The sequence below is a fragment of the Zingiber officinale genome, chromosome 11B, assembly GCF_018446385.1.
Source record: "Zingiber officinale cultivar Zhangliang chromosome 11B, Zo_v1.1, whole genome shotgun sequence".
NCBI lineage: Eukaryota > Viridiplantae > Streptophyta > Magnoliopsida > Zingiberales > Zingiberaceae > Zingiber > Zingiber officinale.
In genome coordinates, this window is record NC_056007.1 from 81,621,005 (window position 1) to 81,642,153 (window position 21,149).

A 21,149-nucleotide genomic window follows, 5' to 3' on the forward strand; every position below is an offset into this window, starting at 1 on the left:
CGTCCTTAGTTCCGTCCAGTAAGTTCACAGTCGGGGGCCTTCGCTCTTGAGCTCCCAGCTCGAATATTTATAGTCGATCGGCGCGGCTCTCGATCTTTAACAACGGAGCTCGTCGGCGCGGATATTTATAGCCGATCGGCCCGGCTCTCGATCTTTAACGACGGAGCTCGTCAGCACGGATATTTATAGCCGATCGGCGCGGTTCTCGATCTTTAACGACGGAGCTCGTCGACGCGGATATTTATAGCCGATCGGCGCGGCTCTACGGTTTAACGTCTGGGCTAGACGGCCTCAGGCTAATTTTGATTCTTCCGTTCGGCGAAGCTTTTTGCCCTCTTTTTTATCACTTTTGCTTCCGACGTTATGAGGCTATAGGCTAACCGAAAATATACGAAGAATTAGCGCCATATTACACCACTTTGCTTCCCGCACGTGGCCTTCGGTTTTTGTGTCAATGCTTGGGTATCGTACGCCCGGCCGAACGGCACGGGGTCTTCAGCATTGAGTATTTTGGCTCGGATAATTTACCTCCGTCCGAACGGTACGGGGCCTTCGTTCCTTTGTTGGCGACGCCTTATTTGTTCTCTTGATTTTTCATTTCTGCATTTCAAGTATTCAGTCGAAAAAAGTACACAGGATGATTTACATAGGCACACCTTTCACTCCGCCCGGTAAGGCTGGAGGTGGTTCGCGCTCCACGGCCTATCTAGCTGCCGACCTTCCTCATCCTCCAAATAATACGCGCCCGAGCGGAGCTTCTCGATGATTTTGAAGGGACACCGCAGAGCTTCAAGCTTGGCGTCGCCGGCCGACCGGCTTGACTTTCTTCAGACAGTGTCTGGGCACCGGAATAATCTGGGAATAGCCGTTGATTAGTTTTGCTTCATCCGTTGACGGTATGCCATCAGCCGAACGAATGCCTTGGCTCGCTCCTCGTCAACCAAATCCAGCTCCATGTTCCTTCGCTCGGCGTTGCCTTCATCGTAACATTGGACCCGGACGGACTCGACGCCGACTTCAACCGGAATGACCGCTTCGCCGCCGTACACCAGATGAAAAGGTGTGACGCCCGTTCCTTCCTTAGGAGCCGTTCGGAAGGCCCATAAAACGCCCGGCACTTCATCCGGCCAACTTCCTCCCATGTGGTCGAGCCGAGCGCGCAGAATACGGAGAATTTCCCGATTAGTCACCTCGGCTTGACCGTTGCTTTGGGGGTAAGCCACGGACGTGAAGTGTTGCTCGATGTCGTAGCTTTTGCACCAATCTTCTAGCACCTTCCCTGTGAATTGCCGCCCATTGTCGGAAACCAATCGGCGAGGGATACCGAACTTACAGATGATGTGTTGCCAGATGAATTTTTTGACCATCTGTTCGGTGATCTTGGCTAGTGGCTCGGCCTCCACCCACTTGGAAAAATAATCGACCGCCACCAGCAAAAATTTCCTCTGCCCGGTCGCCATCGGAAATGGACCCACAATATTCATTCCCCATTGATCGAACGGACATGAAACGGTTGATGCCTTCATCTCCTCTGCCGGTCGGTGGGAGAAGTTGTGATACTTCTGGCACGAAAGGCACTAGCCGAGCGGCCTATTTGTAAGGTCGGCCAAAAGTATCCACTAGCAGGATCTTCTTAGCTAGTGATCGTCCGCCGGATGTCCTCCGCACGATCCTTAATGTACCTCTTGGAGGATGTAGCGAGTCCTCAGAGCTAATGCATTTCAACAGTGAGAGAGAAAGCCTTCTTGTGAGCTGATCGCAATGAGTGTGAACCGGCCCTCCTTAAGCAGCTAGGCTTCATCCCGATCGTCCGGTGTGGCTCCCGAGCGGAGGAACTCTATGATGGGTGTCCTTCATGGCTTGGAAGCGTGAGGCCTTGCATCCGGTCGGCGTCGCCACCGTGATTACTTTTCAATGGGTTCTGAATGGCGGCGCAGCGTTATTGACTTGCGGTTTGGCTAACTCATCGGCTGCCTGGTTCTTCGTTCGGGGAATCTTCTGGATAAGCACCTCTCGGAAAGTAGCTTTGAGTTTTTCAAAGGCCTCAGCGTAGAGTTTAAGCCGAACGCTGTTGATTTCAAAGGTGCCAGAAAGTTGCTGAGCGGCCAACTGTGAATCCGAATAAAGTGTCACCCGACCGGCTCCCACATGCCGTGCTGCCTGCAATCCGGCTATGAGGGCCTCATACTCTGCTTCATTGTTGGTAGCTTTGTAATCTAGCCGGACGGATAGGTGCATCTTTTCTTCTTGAGGTGAGAGCAGCAATATTCCAATCCCACTTCCGAGCCGAGTGGAAGACCCATCCACATATATTCTCCACGTAGATTCCGGCTCTGGCCTTTGCACTTCGGTCACAAAATCAGCCAAGGATTGCGCTTTGATCGCCGAGCGGGGCTGGTATTGGATGTCAAATTCACTTAATTCTGTCGTCCACTTGATGAGCCGTCCGGATGCTTCTGGATTCAACAGTACTCTTCCTAGTGGACTGTTCGTCCGGACAATGATGTTGTGAGCCAAGAAATATGGTCGAAGGCGCCGAGCGGCTAGAACCAAAGCAAAGGCCAACTTCTCGAGCCCAGTGTAACGAGATTCAGCATCTTTTAAAATGTGGCTCAGAAAATACACCGGCTGTTCTTCGCCGCTCGCCCTCACAAGTGCTGAGCCTGCAGCATGCTCAGTTGAAGACAGATAAATATAAAGTGACTCACCCCCGATCGGCTTGGCTAGTACAGGCAGAGAATTAAGATATGTCTTCAATTCTTCGAATGCTCGGTCGCATTCCTCGTCCCAGTGAAATTTAGTGGCCTTGCGCAAAATTTTGAAGAAAGGGAGGCTCCGGTCGGCAGTTTTGGAGATGAATCTGGACAATGCGGTTATCCGACCGGTCAACCGTTGCACTTCCCTCGTATTTCTTAGAGGCGGCATGTCTTGTAGAGCTTTCACCTTGCTGGGATTTGTTTCGATTCCCCACTCGGTCACTATGTACCCCAAGAAACGCCCTCCTTTTGCTCCGAACAGACACTTCTAGGGATTTAGCTTGACTCCATATTTGCGCAGCGCTTGGAAGGTTTCTTCCATGTCCTTGAAGAGATCGGCCGCTCGGACGGATTTGATAAGAATGTCGTCCACAGAGACTTCCAGATTCCGCCCGATCTGCTCCCTGAACACTTTGTTCATCAAGCACTGATAGGTGGCCCCGGCGTTCTTCAATCCGAATGGCATCACATTATAGCAATATGTGCCGTCGGCCGTTACGAAGCTTACTTTTTCTTGATCTTCCCGGGCGAGCGGCACTTGATGATATCCTTGGTAGGCGTCGAGCATACAAATTAATTCACAGCCGGCCGTCAGCTGATCTATCCGAGGTAGGGATAAAAATCTTTGGGGCATGCTTTGTTTAAGTCCCGAAAGTCGATCTGCAGACTCTCCACTTGCCGCCCGGCTTGGAGACTAATACTACGTTAGCCACCCGGCTCGCACCTCGCGTATATGGCGGCCTCCGAAGCTTCTCGATTTCCGCCGGATGATGGAGTTAACGGCTGAAATCTCTTTTCTGCTTTATCGGTCGGCGTCCGTTGACATGCAACTCATCTTTGCGCTATGCTCGGCGAAATTCGGGCAACTCATGTGTCGACCTGACAAATACATTATGGTTTCGTCGGAGACATTGGATCGACTCCTCATACGCTTCTCCTCCGGATCGAGGCAATAAAGTTGTAGCCTCCGGTCGGGCGGGTGAATCTGCACTTCCTCTTTTCTTCATAAATTAGAGAGGGTGGCTTTTCGGTGATGGCATTTACCTCGATTCGAGGCGCCTTCCGAGTTGGATTCTGCTCGGATCATCTCGATGTAGCATCGCCGAGCCGCTAGCCGATCTCCCCGTATTTCTCCCACCTTGTCTTCGACGGGAACTTTATCTTCGGTGGAAGGTTGAGACGACCGCCCGGAATTCGCTAAGCGCCGGTCGTCCCAAAATGACGTTGTAGGATGAGGGAGAGTCGACCACCACGAAGTTTATTGTCTGGTCCTCCTGGCGGCTCCTCTCCCAGTAGCCGGTAGGATCTGTCCTGAACTTAGTTGCCCGTGAAACCCGAGGGGTCATGGGCAGCAGCTCGGCTCGATCAATTTGCAACTGATTGAACGCCTTCTTGAATATGATGTTGACCGAGCTCCCTGTGTCAACAAATATGCGGTGAACAGTATAATTTGCTATTACCGCTTTAATGAGCAGAGCGTCGTCGTGGGGCACTTCAACTCCTTCTAAGTCCCCGGGCCCGAAAATGACTTCCGGTCCACTTGCCCGCTCTTGGCTACAACCGACTGCGTGGATCTGGAGCTACCGGACGCCCGCCTTTCTGGCTCGGTTGTAGTCTCCTCCGGTCGGCCCACCAGCAATAACGTTGATCTCACCCCGGGAAGTATTGCTCCTATTTTCCTCTTCCCGAGTGGACGGTCGGGACCGTTCTCTGGACGCTCGGCGATTCTCCTGTCTTGGAGATCGGTGTCGATCGGGTGTCTGTTGATGTCACCTCTCGGTGCGGGTCCGGTCGGTTTCATGGGCCCTTTGTCTCCGGTTGATGGAAGGAGACCGTCGTTCGGCCTTCCTGGGAACGGGATTAGCCACGAAGGGAAGACTTCGACAATCCCTCGTGTTGTGCGTATCCGTCCGGTGGAAGGAGCAGAACATAGGGGTCCATCTCTTCCTTGGCTTGGTCCGAGCGGCAGCTACTTCTTGCACTTGGGATCTCACACGAGGGGAGCGGATTGCTTCGGCCCTTGGTCCTCTAGGCGGTTGATGAGCGGCATGCTGTCTCCGTTCGGCATGAATAGGCGCCCTCTCGGTTGGAGTTTCCTTTTTCCGGGCGGCTTGCGCTTCTTCCACGTTTATGTATTCGTTGGCCCGATGTAGCATGTGATCATAATCCCGGGGCGGCTTTCGGATGAGCGACCGGAAGAAGTCCTCATCCACTAGGCCTTGTGTGAAGGCATTCATCATGGTCTCCGATGTGGCCGTTGGAATATCCATTGCCACCTTGTTGAACCGCTGGATGTAAGTTCGAAGCGATTCTCTCGGCTCTTGCTTGATGGCAAACAAGCTGACACTTGTCTTGTGATAACGCCGACTGCTGGCGAAGTGGTGGATGAAGACCGTTCGGAAGTCCTTGAAGCTTGTGATGGATCCGTCCGGCAGCCTCCGAAACCACCGTTGAGCCGATCCCGAGAGAGTGGTAAGAAAAACTCGGCATTTTACTCCATCTGTGTATTGATGGAGTGTAGCCGTGTTATCAAACTTACCCAGATGATCATCCGGGTCTGTTGTTCCATTGTACTCGCCGATCGTCGGAGGCACGTAGTGCTTGGGCAGAGGGTCTCGTAGAATAGCCTCCGAGAATTGGCGATTGATCCGCTCGGGAGATGAGTCCGCTCGGGGGGCTTTCCCCTTTCTGTCATCTCGCCTAGGCATCTCGTCTGAAGAAGATCCTCTATCTCTTCGAGCTGGTACGGCTTCAGGGGTGCGAAATAAGGCTCGATGGAATGCGACGGTGGCTGGAGGTGCTTCCGCTCGGCCACCCGACGCAGATGTTGCTTGTTGCTCCGGCCGCTCGGCTACTACTTTCTATTTTTGCTCCACAAGTTTGGCAGCCCTCATCTCAACCAGAGCGTCGAGTTCTTCTGTTGAAAGCGCCACCGTGTGTTGTCGTCCAGCCTCGTCCATCGTTCCCGTTCGGATGCAGGTGCGTTCCCACATACGACGCCAAATTAATCCTGTCCGAATCAGAAGTCAACGGATGCTGGGGATGTGGCGCTCCTTGCTGGACCCTCGAGTGCTCCGGCGAACCTGCAACAAACCGAGCCGGGAGGGGTGTCCCGGCGACGGCCCTCCGACGCTCAAGTCAGGCGAGGAATAACAAAGAGGTGGCTTCAGAGATTAAGACCCGCGTACCTCCGATGAAGAAATGGAGGCCTTATATAGACCTCTTGAAGGAGCCTGGGCGCGCCAATCAAAGCAATCACCTGCTTTCGACCATGCTCAGGTATGAGTTTGTCAGAAGGGCATCCATAAGGCCATACCGCTACTGTATCAACCTCTCCATGATGTGACGGCGAGATCCTCCATCGTGCACTCTTGTGTACGGCGTAATCATCAGACATGCCTTTGCTGACATCCCATATCCTGAGCCGAACGAATAGGCCGCTCGGCTAATCTTTGTATCCTCGCCCTTATCCTGGCTGAGCGGACCACCCGCTCGGCCCTTCGGTCCCAGCTAGGGGTGTCAATTCGGGTGGGTCGGGTCGGGTTGGGTCGGGTTGAGTTTTTTTTTTTTTTAACCCAACCCGAACCCGAAAACACCTAAACCCGAACCCGAACCCGAACCCGATCAACCCGAACCCGACCCATATAACCCAAAAATTCGATTCAAAACGGCTTTTTTGGGCTATTTTCCCTATAATTTTTCACTTTTATCTCAATACTCCATCATTATCATACAAATATACATAAAAATATCTAAATTTTTAAAATAAAATTTGATTCAACCCCAAAAAAAACTCACAAAACCCTATATTTAAGCCAACCCGGGTCAACCCGAACCCGACCCGACCCAACCCGAAAATTTTTTACTCTCCAACCCTCCAACCCGAACCTAACCCGAACCCGAAAATGCCCAACCCGAACCTGATTTTTTTCGGGTCGACTCGGGTTGGGTCGTCGGGTCGGGTTCATTTTTGACACCCCTAGTCCCAGCCGGGCGGACACCCGCTCGGCCATTCAGTCTTCCCGCCTTGGCGTCGGAAACCCAAGCCCATGGCTGGGTTATCTTTGGCTCCGCTCGGACCTACTCAACTGCTCGGCGCGACCGTTAACCGCTTAGTCAGCCCTCCATCTGTCCTCAAGCTGGGACCCTTCAGGAAGTGGGTCCCCCATTCTTATCGCCGGATCACTTGACATGACCAGAAAAGTCCAAGTGGGTCAAAGGGTTGACCGGACACTTGATGAAGAAGTCCCAACAGGTCAAGGTTGACCAGATTCTATACAGAAGGAGTCCCAACAAGTCACGGTTAACTGGATGTTGGGTTTGGGAACCTTGGACTTAAGTTTAGGAAAGTCAAAGGTTGGGGCAAACGATCAGCTGATCGATTGACCTAAGCCCAATTAATCAGCTAATCGATTAGGAGAGTGCTGCAACAAGCAGCGACCCAATCGATCAGTCGATCGATTGAGAACAATTGTCACAATCACATAAGCTTCCCCAATCGATCAGTCGATCGATTGGGAAACGTCAATCGATCAGTCGATTGATTGGGGCTGGATTTCTCGCACAACACGAGGAATGCTGAATCGATCAGGCAACCAATTCAAGAATTTCCAACGAGAGCACAGAGACGTTCTGAATTGATCAACCGATCGATTCAAGCCTCCCCAATCGATTGGTCAATCGATTGAGATACGACCATTGTGTAGGATGCAGGTTTTAGACGGCCGAGATTGCTGGGATCTGACGTGGTAATCGATTGGGAAGAGACAATCGATTGGAAGCCCTAGAAACGCAGATATAAAGGCGACGAAGCGTTCGAACGTTGTAATCCTTCTTCCGATCTCCATGCGATCTTTTTTGACACTCACCGTCAGTTCTCGGAAGCTCTTGGAGGTAAGTGCAGGTGCACTTCTAACGTTCAAGAGGCGTCAACAAACAACAAGTGAGCAAGAAGAGAGTTTTTCTTTTGTATTCATTGTATTTTTCTTCTTGCATTGTGTTGTATTTATTGTGTGAGTGTTGTACGAGGTTTCTTCACCTCTGGTAGTTATCGAGAAACAATATTTTTGATAGTGGAGAGCATGTCGTGTGTGGATCCTTGGATTAGTCACCTCTTCTTGAGGTGGATACTAAGTAAATCCTTTGTGTTAGCATTGAAGAGTGCTTCTAGTTTTATTCCACTGCAAATCATCACGAAGCAAGCCAACGACAAGTGCACGATGAGCTATTCACCCCCCTCTAACACAAATCGATCCTAACAGTAGCAAAAATATATTCAGTGGCAAAACATTAGTTTATTTACTTGGGTAAATCTTGCCTCGACGGGTCCAGCATTCAACGTGCACAGGTCGTGCTTGCACATGAGTCAACCTTAGTTCAGTACAATCCGGAGCCTAGATTTGCATTCACCCTTGCACACTCACATTTGAGAGAGTCTCTTCCTATGTATATGTTTACAACATCAATGCATGTGTCATAATTTAAACAAACAATAAAGTCAAAAGACTTTTAATATAGGACTAACAATCAATGCACAATAAACTCTCTTCATCTCTATCTCTTTATTCTATTCCCATTTCCTTGAAACATACATACATATGGATTTGGCAAGTGAAATGTACTAGTCTCACCATTGATCAAGAAATTTCTATACATCAAGGTTAGGTATCAATCACAGTAACATTCAACAGGCTTGCATTATGGTTCATCTAAGTAAGAAAAAGGGTTTGACAGATGAATATTTTAGAAGGATAAGGACCAAGCAACCATGGTTACACTGTGCTTAATCATGCCTTCACAGTTCGACTGTCAGCTTATGGTAAGCTGACCACCAGAGACCATTATCATTTTAGGATGATAACACCTATTCTTTCGTTAGTCTAGAGGAGGGGATATAAAAGTATCTATTCTTCAAGTCTTCAATTACGGCTTTATTGGGAAAAGGTAAGTGACTTCACATATAACAGAGATGATTACATACAGGATAATGTTTAGAATCTTCGAAAAACAACACCGAGGTACTCAAATTTTAATGACGGTGAAATACCTACTATGAAATATATGGTTCATCACGTATGAATGATTTATTTATAAGAGAAAGAGGATGAAAAGAGACTACTTAAAAAAAAAATTTAAATATATAGTGATCCGGCGGTAAGAATGAGGGGCCCACCTTCTGAAGGGTCCCAACCTAAGGACAGATGGAGGGTTGGCCAAGCGGGTAATGGTCCGAGCGGAGCTAGAGATAACCCATCCATGGGCTTGGGTTTCCGACGCCAAGGCAGGAAGATCGAAGGGCCGAGCGGAAGTCCGCTCGGCTGGGACCGAAGGGCCAATCGGGTGGTCCGTTCGGCCAGGATAGGGGCGAGGGTACAAAGGTGGCCGAGCGGCCTATGCGCTCGGCTCGGGTTATGGGATATCAGCAGAAGCATGTCTGATGATTAGGCCGTACACAAGATCGCACGATGGAGGATCTTGTCGTCATATCATGGAAAGGTTGATACAGTAGCAGTATGACCTCATGGACGTCTTTCTGACAGACCCATATCTGAGCATGGTCCTTCTGACAGACCCATACCTGGGCATGGTCAAAAGTAGGTGGTTGCTTTGATTGGCGCACCCAGGCTTCTTCGAGAGGTCTATATAAGGTCTCCATTTCTTCACCGGAGGTATGAAAAAAAAAGTCTTCATCTTGAGGCCACCTATTCGTGATTCCTCGCCTGACTTGAGTGTCGGAGGGTCGTCGCCGGGACACCCCTCCCGGCTCAGTTTTGCTGCAGGTTCGCCGGAGCGCTCGAGGATTCAGCAGGGAGCGCCACGTGCCCAGTGTCCGTTGACTCCTGGTTCGGACAGGATCAAATTGGCGCCGTCTGTGGGAACGCTCCTGCATCCGGCTGGAAACAATGGATGAGGCTGGACGACAACACACGGTGGCGCTTTCGACGGAAGAACTCGAAGCTCTGGTCGAGATAAGGGCCACCAAACTTGTGGAACAAAAATAGAAAGCAGCAGCCGAGCGGCCTGAGCAACAAGCAACATCTGCGTCAGGTGGCCGAGCGGAAGCACCTCCAGCCACCGTCGCATTCCATCGAGCCTTGTTTCGCACCCCTGAAGCCGTACCAGCTCGAAGAGATAGGGGATCTTCTTCAGACGAGATGCCAAGGCGGGATGACAGAAAAGGGAAAGCTCCCCGGGCGGACTCATCTCCCGAGCGGATCAATCGCCAATTCTCGGAGGCTATTCTACGAGACCCTCTACCCAAGCACTACGTGCCTCCGACGATCGGCGAGTACAACGGAACAACGGACCCGGATGATCATCTGGGTAAGTTTGATAACACAGCTACACTCCATCAATATACAGATGGAGTAAAGTGCCGCGTCTTCCTTACAACTCTCTCGGGATCGGCTCAACGGTGGTTTCGGAGGTTGCCGGACGGATCCATCACTAGCTTCAAGGACTTCCGAACGGCCTTCCTCCACCACTTCGCTAGCAGTCGGCGTTATCAGAAGACAAGTGTCAGCTTGTTTGCCATCAAGCAAGAGTCGAGAGAATCGCTTCGAGCCTACATCCAGCGATTCAACCAAGTGGCGATGGATATCCCAACGGCCACATCGGAGACGATGATGAATGCCTTCACGCAGGGCCTTGTGGATGGGGACTTCTTCCGGTCGCTCATCCGAAAGCCGCCCCGAGATTATGATCATATGCTACATCGGGCCAACGAATACATAAACGTGGAAGAAGCGCAAGCCGCCCGAAAAAAGGAAACTCCTACCGAGCGGGCACCTATTCATGCCGAGCGGAAACAGCACGCCGCTCAGCAGCCACCTAGAGGACCGAGGGCCGAAGCAATCCGATCCCCCCACGCCAGGTCGCACGTACAAGAAGTGGCTGCCGCTTGGCCCAAGCCAAAAAAGAGGTGAACCCCTATGTTCTGCTCCTTCCACCAGACGGATACGCACAACACGAAGGATTGTCGAAGTCTTCCTTTCGTGGCCAATCTCATTCCCAGGAATGCCGAACGACGGTCTCCTCCCATCGGCAGGAGACCAAGGACCCATGAAGCTGACCGGACCCGCACCGAAAGGCGACATCAACAGACACCCGATCGGCACCGATCCCCAAGGCAGGAGAATCGCCGAGTGTCAAGAGAACGATCCCGGCCGTCCGCGCGGGAAGAGGAAAATAGAAGCAATACTTCCCGAGGCGAGATCAACGTTATTGCTGGTGGGCCGACCGGAGGAGACTCCAACCGAGCCAGAAAGGCGGGCGTCCGGCAGCTCCAGATCCACGCGGTCGGTTGCAGCCAGGAGCGGGCAAGTGGGCCGGAAATCACCTTCAGACCCGGGGACTTAGAAGGAGTTGAAAGTGCCCCACGATGATGCTCTACTCATTAAAGCGGTAATAGCAAATTACACTATTCACCGCGTGTTTGTTGACACAGGGAGCTCGGTCAACATCATATTCAAAAAGGCGTTCGACCAGCTGCAAATTGATTGAGCTGAGCTGCAGCCCATGACGACCCCCCTCTACGGGTTTACGGGCAACGAAGTTCAACCGGTCGGACAGATCCGGCTGGCTACCTCGCTGGGAGAGGAGCCGCTCAGGAGGACCAGGACAATAAATTTCGTGGTGGTTAACTCTCCCTCGTCCTACAACGTCATTTTGGGACGACCGGCGCTCGGCGAATTCCGAGCGATCGTCTCAACCTTCCACCAGAAGATGAAGTTCCCCGTCGAAGACAAAGTGGAAGAAGTACGGGGAGATCAGTTAGCAGCTCGGCGGTGCTATATCGAGATGGTCCGAGCAGAATCCAACTCTGCTCGGAAGGCACCTCGAATCGAGGTAAATGCCATCACTGAAAAGTCGTCTTCTTTAATTTATGAAGAAAAAAAGGAAGTACAAATTCACCCGACCCGATCGGAGGCTACAACTTTTATCGCCTCTGATCTGGAGGAGGAGCAGAAGGAGGAACTGATCCAATGCCTCCAACGAAATCATGATGTCTTCGTCTGGTCGACGCACGAGCTGCCTGGAATTTCACCGAGCATAGTGCAACACGAGCTGCATGTCCGACCGGACGCTCGGCCGGTGAAGCAGAGAAAAAGGGATTTCAACACCGAGCAGAATGCCATCATCCGGGCGGAGTTGGAGAAGCTGCTGGAGGCCGGACATATACGCGAGGTACAGTTCCCGAGCTGGCTGGCGAACGTAGTATTAGTATCCAAGCCGGGCAACAAGTGGAGAGTGTGCATAGATTTTCGGGATCTCAACAAAGCTTGCCCCAAGGGATAGATCAGCTGGTGGACTCTACGGCCGGCTGCGAATTAATTTGCATGCTTGACGCCTATCAAGGATATCATCAAGTGCCGCTCGCCCGGGAGGATCAAGAAAAAGTAAGCTTCGTAACGGCCGACGACACATATTGCTATAATGTGATGCCGTTCGGATTGAAGAATGCCGGGGCCACCTATCAACGCTTGATGAACAAAGTGTTCAAAGAGCAGATTGGGCGTAATCTAGAAGTCTATGTGGACGACATTCTTATCAAATCCGTCCGAGCGGCTGATCTTTTCAAGGACATGGAAGAAACCTTCCGAACGCTGCGCAAACATGGAGTCAAGCTAAATCCCCAGAAGTGCCTGTTCGGAGCGAAAGGAGGGCGTTTCTTGGGGTACATAGTGACCGAGCGGGGAATCGAAGCAAATCCCAGCAAAGTGAAAGCTCTGCAAGACATGCCGCCCCCAAGAAATACAAGAGAAGTGCAGAGGTTGACCGGTCGGATAACTGCTTTGTCCAGATTCATCTCCAAAACCGCCGACCGGAGCCTTCCATTCTTCAAGATCCTGCGCAAGGCTACTAAGTTCCAGTGGGATGAAGAATGTGACCGAGCGTTCGAAGAATTGAAGACATATCTTAATTCTTTGCCAGTGTTAGCCAAGTCGATCGGGGGTGAGTCACTTTATATTTATTTGTCATTGACTGAGCATGCTGTAGGCTCAGCACTTGTGAGGGCAAGCGGTGAAGAGCAGCCGGTGTATTTTCTAAACCACATTTTAAAAGATGCTGAATCTCGTTACATCGGGCTCGAGAAGTTGGCCTTTGCTTTGGTTCTAGCCGCTCGGCGCCTTCGACCGTATTTCTTGGCGCACACCATCATTGTCCGGACAAACAGTCCACTCGGAAGAGTACTGTTGAATCCAGAAGCGTCCGGACGGCTCATCAAGTGGACGACAGAATTAAGTGAATTTGACATCCAATACCATCCCCGCTCGGTGATCAAAGCCCAATCCTTGGCTGATTTTGTGACCGAAGTGCAAAGGCCAGAGCCGGAAGCTATGTGGAGAATATATGTGGATGGGTTCTCCACTCGACTCGGAAGTGGGATTGGAATATTGCTGCTCTCACCTCAAGAAGAGAAGATGCACCTATCCGTCCGGCTGGATTACAAAGCTACCAACAACGAAGCAGAATATGAGGCCCTCATAGCCGGATTGCAGGCAGCCCGGCATGTGGGTGCCGGTCGGGTGACTCTCTATTCGGATTCACAGTTGGCCGCTCAACAACTTTCTGGCACCTTTGAAATCAATAGTGTTCGGCTTAAACTCTACGTTGAGGCCTTCGAAAAACTCAAAGCTACTTTCCGAGAGGTTCTTATACAGAAGATCCCCCGAACGGAGAACCAGGCAGCAGACGAGTTAGCCAAACTCGCGAGTTCAATAACACCAGCTGCCATTCAGCAACCAATTGAAAAAGTACTGCTGGTGGCGCATGTTGATCGGATGCAAGGCCTCACGTTTCCAAGCGACTGGAGGACACCTATTATAGAATTTCTCCGTTCGGGCACCACACCCTCCGATGAATATGCAGCTCGGCTCCTCAGAAGAAGAGCCGGTCGGTTTACGCTCATCGGAGATCAGCTTTACAAGAAAGCTTTCTCGCGCCCGTTACTGAAATGTGTAAGCTCGGAGGACTCAGCTTACATCCTCCAGGAAGTACATCAAGGATCATGCGGGGGTCATCCGGGCGGGCGCTCATTGGCCAAAAAGATCCTCTTGGCCGGATACTTTTGGCCAACTTTACAAACAGATGCCGCTCGGACAGTATCTACCTGCCTTTCATGCCAGAAGTATCACAACTTCTCCCACCGACCGGCCGAAGAAATGAAGGCGTCAAGCGTTTCATGCCCGTTCGACCAATGGGGAATGGATATTGTCGGTCCATTTCCGATGGCGGCAGGGCAGAGGAAATTCTTACTAGTGGCGGTAGACTATTTCTCCAAGTGGGTGGAGGCCAAACCGCTAGCAAAGATCACTGAACAAATGGTTAAAAAATTCATTTGGCAACACATCATTTGTCGGTTCGGCATCCCTCGCCGACTAGTGTCCGACAACGGGCGGCAGTTCACAGGGAAGATGTTAGAGGATTGGTGCAAGAGCTATGGGATTGAGCAACACTTCACGTCCGTGGCTTATCCTCAGAGCAACGGTCAAGCCGAAGTGACCAATCGGGAAATCCTTCGCATTCTACGCACTCGGCTCGACCATCTCGGAGGAAGCTGGCCAGAAGAGGTACCGGGCGTCTTGTGGGCCATCTGAACGGCTCCAAAGGAAGGAACGGGCGTTATGCCTTTCCATTTGGTGTACGGCGGCGAGGCAGTCATTCCGATAGAAGTCGGTGTGGAGTCCGCCTGGATCCAGAGCTACGATGAGGACAACGCCGAACGGAGAAACATGGAGCTGGATTTGGTAGAAGAGGAGAGGGCAAAGGCGTCCGTTCGGCTGATGGCGTACCGTCAACGAATGAAGCAAAACTATAACCGGCGCGTCATTCCCCGATCATTCCAGGTCGGCGACCTTGTCTGGAAGAAAGTCAAGCCGGTCGGCGACGTCGGCAAGCTTGAAGCTCCGTGGGCAGGTCCCTTCAAAATCATCGAGAAGCTCCGCTCGGGTGCGTATTATTTGGAAGATGAGGAAGGTCGCCAGCTAGATAGGCCGTGGAGCGCGAACCACCTCCAGCCTTACCGGGCAGGGTGAAAGGTGTGCCTATGTAAATCATCTTGTGTACTTTTTTCGACTGAATACTTGAAATGCAGAAACATCAAAAGAACAAATAAGGCACCGCCAACAAAAAAACGAAGGCCCCGAGCCGCTCGGCCGGAGGTAAATGGGTCGAGCCAAGCGCTCGAAAATTGAAGGCCCCGTACCATTCGGACGGAGGTATATTATCCTAGCCAAAATGCTCGACGAAGCAGACCCTGAGTCGTTCGGCCAGGAGTACGTTCTCCAAGCTAGGGAGCAAAAAGATGAAAACACATGGAGCATTCTCCGCTGAACGGCGCATGCATTTAGATTCGTGAGCAAATGACCCGTGCCGGTCGGATGGGCATAAAATTTGTTCGAGCACGGGAAAAGTTATGAAGGCCAAGGTCGCTTGACCTGGTAAGGAGTTAGCCTTGAAGGCCGTCTAGCCCAGACGTTAAATCGTAGAGCCGCGCCGATCTGCTATAAACATCCGCGCCGACGAGCACCGTCGTTAAAAATCGAGAGCCGCGCCGATCGGCTATAAATATCCGCGCCGACGAGCACCGTCGTTAAAAATCGAGTGCCGCGCCGATCGGCTATAAATATCCGCGCGAAAAGCGGCGTAAAAATCCGAGCCGCCGATCGGCTATAAACATCCGCGCCGACGAGCACCGCCGTTAAAAATCGAGCGCCGCCGATCGGCTATAAACATCCGCCGATGAGCACCGTCGTTAAAATCGAGAGCCGCGCCTATAAACATCCGTACCGACGAGCACCGTCGTTAAAAATCGAGAGCCGCGCCGATCGGCTATAAACATCCGCGCCGACGAGCACCGTCGTTAAAAATCGAGAGCCGCGTCGATCGGCTATAAACATCCGCGCCGACGAGCACCGTCGTTAAAAATCAAGTCGGTCCGGCGACTATAAATACCCCGAGCGGACGAACGAATATCAGAGTAAGAAACCGCGGAAACTACAAATATTAAAACATTCAGGCCCGATTGGGGGTTGGTCCTTCGATACTCGGCGTTTGTTAACTTCACGCAGGCAAGATACGTGCAGAGCGAGTAGGCCTCCCCGCTCGGACTTTATGCAATGGGCCAAGCCGATCGGACGCGTGACGGAGAACGCTTAAGAGCATGACTGACGCTAAGCATACACGTTAAGCAAACAGAAGAATATTATGGATAATGAGTAAGAAGACAAAAGCAGATGGACATCGTTTCATTAGAAGAAAAATTATGTCGAACGGCACGTACAAAAATTTTACATCCGCCGAGCGGATGAAATACAGAAAGTACTTGAAATAATCTGCATCACTCCGGATCCTCAAAATTAAAAAAGGCGTCCGGGATGTCGTCAATCATGGCCGCCAGTTCAGGAGGGGGAATGCTCAAGTCAGCAGGAAGGTGCCCCCCCTTCTTAAAGTACGCCGTGGTGACCTTGACCGCCTCGATGAAGGTTGAGGAGACGTTGCCACCGAACTTTTCGCCAAAGCGCTCCGAGCGGAGGTATTCCTGGCGCGCTGCTGCTAGGCGACTCGGCTCTCCCTCCTTATATTTTTTGAGTGCCGCTCGGGAAGCGGTTAAGGTATCTTGGACTGCCTTCAAGTCCACCTCGGCCTTTGTGCGGTCTGCCGAACGGTCCTCCCGCTCGGCGTTCAGCTGGGCGTTAAGATCCTTGGATTGCTGATCTAGGGCCCGGACTTCAACCTTCATCTTATCCAGATCCGCGATCGCCCGCTTCTTCCGACTGCTGGCGCGCTTCACGTCTGCGTCGCGTATCTTCACCAGGCCTTCAAGTCGAGCCACCTCTGTAGCTAGGTCGGCGACCTTCTTCTGTTCGGCCTCGAGGGCTTGTTTCTCCCGCTCGGCCGTGGGACCCCCCGACACTTGAAGTTTTTCCAGGAGCTCCTCCAACTCGGCTAGCCAATGGCTAGTGGCGATTTACTCAGCCCAGCGCTGTAAAGGAAATAATGAAATCAGGAACCAAACAGTAGCATGACACAGGAAGAAAAATGAATTTACCTGAGTGGCCTGCTGCATGTTATTGTCGCCGAGTTGCTTGGGCGTCATGAGGGCCACTTGTATCTGCGCGTCCTCAAAAAGCTTGGCGAGCGGACCCGTCAAGGTTATTTCGTGAACGGGGCTCGAAGGCCGATCGGCGGACAGTAAATATTCCTCCGATGGGAATCGGATGGTAGTCTTGATGGTTGGATGGCCGGACGACGCTTCTTCAGTCGCGGCCGCCTGATGCGAGGACTCCCCTATAGTGGAAGTTTCGCCCAACCGACGTAAGCGGCGACGAGCCCGGGGAGGAGAGCCGGAGGGCTGTGCAGTGGGCGAAACTACAGGGGTCCTGATCTGTGATGGCGTGCGATCCGGCGAAGTTACGTCGATCGGCGCCTGTGGTTCCCCCTCTTGGGTCGGCGGAAGGCTGGAGTCTCTTCGACGTTTCCGCCGAACCTCCAATGGTGGATCCCCGCCCAGCCGGGCGGGGGCTGAGGAAAATGGATCCGCCTCAACCTCCGTTGAAGCGGGCGGATTGCGCCCCCCCCTCTCCTGCATCTGTCGGGCGGCTGGGGATGAGACCCCGCTCGGCGAGCTCTTTTTTGGTGGCCGCTTCAATTTCCACGGACTTTAATTTCAAATTAGCGGTAGCCTTGGAGCGCCACATGACTTCAGCTGCAGTAAAAGAAATTAAAATCAATTAGACAAAAAAAGACTAAGAAGAATCCTTACTCATGCGGAAGGGGAGATTTGCCCGAACGGGAGACAATCCGAAAATATACAACACCCCCTTGAGCAGCAACTGGTCGATCTTGTATCGCTGACCGGACAACCAGTTCGCCGCATGAAGATAGGCTGGATTGCTTCTGAACTTGCCGAGCTCCGGCTGAGTCGGCACAGCGGTCTGCCATTTGGTTCGGAATGCTGGCCGCTCGGGAAGTCGGATATAGAAGAAAAACTCCTTCCAGTGTTTGTTGGAGGTCGGCATATTATCAAAAAATTTAAAGCCTATTCTACTTTGGAAAATAAAAGTGCCCGGCTCGGATTGTTTGGGGTAGAAGAAGAAGTGGAATATTTTGGGGTCAAGAGGGATACTGTGCAGCTTGAAGAGGACGACCACCCCGCTCAGCAGCCTAAAGGAATTCGGCACAAGTTGGCCGAGCGGGATGCGAAAATAGTTACAAACCTCTAAAATAAAGGGATGGGTAGGAAATCTAAGACTGCCCTGGAATTGATCTAAAAAGAAACAGATGGTGCCGATCGGCGGGTCATGTGGCCGGTCAGTCGGGTCGGCTATAACTATTTCATGGTTATCAGGAATCCCATACGTCCGAACAAGGCGCCGAGCACCCTCCTCATCAAATCGACTCTCCATGGTCAGGTACCAAGGGCCGGGAACACCAACAGCGGGTCCAGAGGAGCTTGCCATCTCGAAGAAGCAGAAAGATAGCAAGAAATCGACGGAATGCGAACAAAAGAGGCAAGACAAGTTGGGAAGACCTTGTAAACGAAGGGAGAAGACTCACTGAGAGGGAAGCGGACGAGAAGGATCACCGGTGAGATGGTAGCCGTCTAAAAACAGACACTGGATCGCCGGAGGCCGCAGCAACAGAACGAAACAGAAAGACAAAGCGCGAGCAAGTGACCGACCAAAAAAGGGGACGGAGGCTTTATACGGCCGAGGCCGGTCAGCCTCCGCCGTCCGATCTAGGTCACGAGAAACGAGGACGCCATCGGGCCGTCCATTTCAAACGGGGGCGTCCCATCGTAAGTGACGCCGCCGCCACACAATGGTCGACACGTGGCGCCCTGTCATCGAGCGCAATTAATGCACCCATACCGCGCACGCTTCGCCTTAATGAAAAAGATTGCACGATTTCCGAGAAGATTTAGACAAGCAAACACCCATGTTGAGCGACAAGGCAACCAAAACGAAGAGCCGAGCGGCTGAATTTGGCAGAAGGGCCGAACGGCCCCATGGATATTATAAGCTACGGAAAGGCGGCGACCGCCCGCTCGGACACATATGGTCCAGTCAGTCGGACTCACTTCCTCCTTCGACTAGACTTGAAGGGAAGGCAAGTGATCCGGCGGTAAGAATGGGGGGCCCACCTTCTGAAGGGTCCCAACCTAAGGACGGATGGAGGGCTGGCCAAGCGGGTAATGGTTCGAGCGGAGCTAGAGATAACCCATCCATGGGCTTGGGTTTCCGACGCCAAGGCAGGAAGATCGAAGGGCCGAGCGGAAGTCCGCTCGGCTGGGACCGAAGGGCCGATCGGGTGGTCCGTTCGGCCAGGATAGGGGCGAGGGTACAAAGGTGGCCGAGCGGCCTATGCGCTCGGCTCGGGTTATGGGATATCAGCAGAAGCATGTCTGATGATTAGGCCGTACACAAGATCGCACGATGGAGGATCTTGTCGTCATATCATGGAAAGGTTGATACAGTAGCAGTATGGCCTCATGGACGTCTTTCTGACAGACCCATATCTGAGCATGGTCCTTCTGACAGACCCATACCTGGGCATGGTCAAAAGTAGGTGGTTGCTTTGATTGGCGCACCCAGGCTTCTTCGAGAGGTCTATATAAGGTCTCCATTTCTTCACCGGAGGTATGAAAAAAAAAGTCTTCATCTTGAGGCCACCTATTCGTGATTCCTCGCCTGACTTGAGCGTCGGAGGGCCGTCGCCGGGACACCCCTCCCGGCTCAGTTTTGCTGCAGGTTCGCCGGAGCGCTCGAGGATTCAGCAGGGAGCGACACGTGCCCAGTGTCCGTTGACTCCTGGTTCGGACAGGATCATATAGAACTTTGAATAATCAATACTTTGTTCAATATGATTTGCTATTCGAGGTGAACATTAGACATATTTTTTTATGATATAAAAATAATTACATATAAAAAAGGAAATGTAACATAAATAATGCTAAAATAAAAGACTCTACATATATTTTATCAAAATACAATTTAATTAATTTTATTATATAGAAATTATGAATTAATAAAATTCGAAGATCCCATTCATATAACAAATATATATAACAATGTAATTGCCCTCGCGAGTATATGGTGAAGTACAAACAACTAAGAGGATTATAATTCGAATTCTAATGGAGATAAATATTGTAGAGATTAGTTTTGTTTCTACGTGAGCATAAGTTAAGCTAAGGATGAATTAAAGAGTATAATTTTTTAATCTAAACTTATTATAAAGATTAATGATAATGTGATAGGTAAGGGGGAAGGTAGCAACTCTTCAGCCGGTGTAAGATAATGTTGCTGTAATAATTTATGTGATCGATTTTTAATGTATGTAAAATATATGGTAGATTATCTAATCTCATACAAAGGATCATTATATGAAAAGAAACTTTATTTATCTTCTTTCCAAATTACATAGGACAACCATGTAGAAGTTTCCGATTAGGGGTTTTTATTTTATTTTATTTATCATATAGACGATGACTATAACTATATTTAAATTATTAGTTTTAAAAGTTATAATAGCTATCGGTAAATATATTTATTTTAAAAAATAGGTGGACATATAATTTTAGATAATAAATTAAAAAGAATCATTTTTGATGAGGAGCGTTTTTTTTTTACCCAAAGCATGGAACCAATGGTTAAGCTGGTTCAATTGTGAGTATGTAACGGGTGTCATTTTGGGCATCGTTCGAGGGAAGTGAAAGCTTTGCTTGCGACGCAACAGGGAAGATCCCCTCTGCATCTATAACGCCACCTCGGTGGACTTGGGGGTTCTCGTCCGTGCATTTTCGATCCGAACCCAGAGAGAAAGAAGTCATTTCGATATGGACGACGACGACGACGACGACGAGGACTTCGGCGAGCTCTACACAGATGTCCTCCATTCCGTCGCCGAGTCCGTCCCAGCTTAGTCCCTCTAGTTCACACCTAGTCCCAACTTAGTCCCTCTTCTTTTCCATGTGACAAATACATCCCTTATCTTTTAAAAAATGTCCCAAAATCATCCTTTCGCTTATTTGAACGTTAGTTACTAACGGAGGAATGTCCTATTTCCTAAAATTCGATCTAGAACCCTAATCACACTCATTCCCCCACCCCATCCTCTGTGTGTTGTGTTCCGAGTTCAGGCAGAGAGTCAGCGTCAGAACCCACAGAAGAAAGTCTCAACCTCTGAAGTTCCTCTTGTTAGCCACTGCCACTTCATTTTCTGTACCATGTGTTAAATCTGCACTGCTCTCTATTCCTTCGTTGTTGCTAGGTTTGTATTGGGACTCCATTTTTTTTTCTTTTCTTTCACTATTTTCTTTCCCTTTTTGTTGGTAAATTTGACTGTTTAATATATATATATTCAAGAAAAGAAATGGATTGGAAGTAA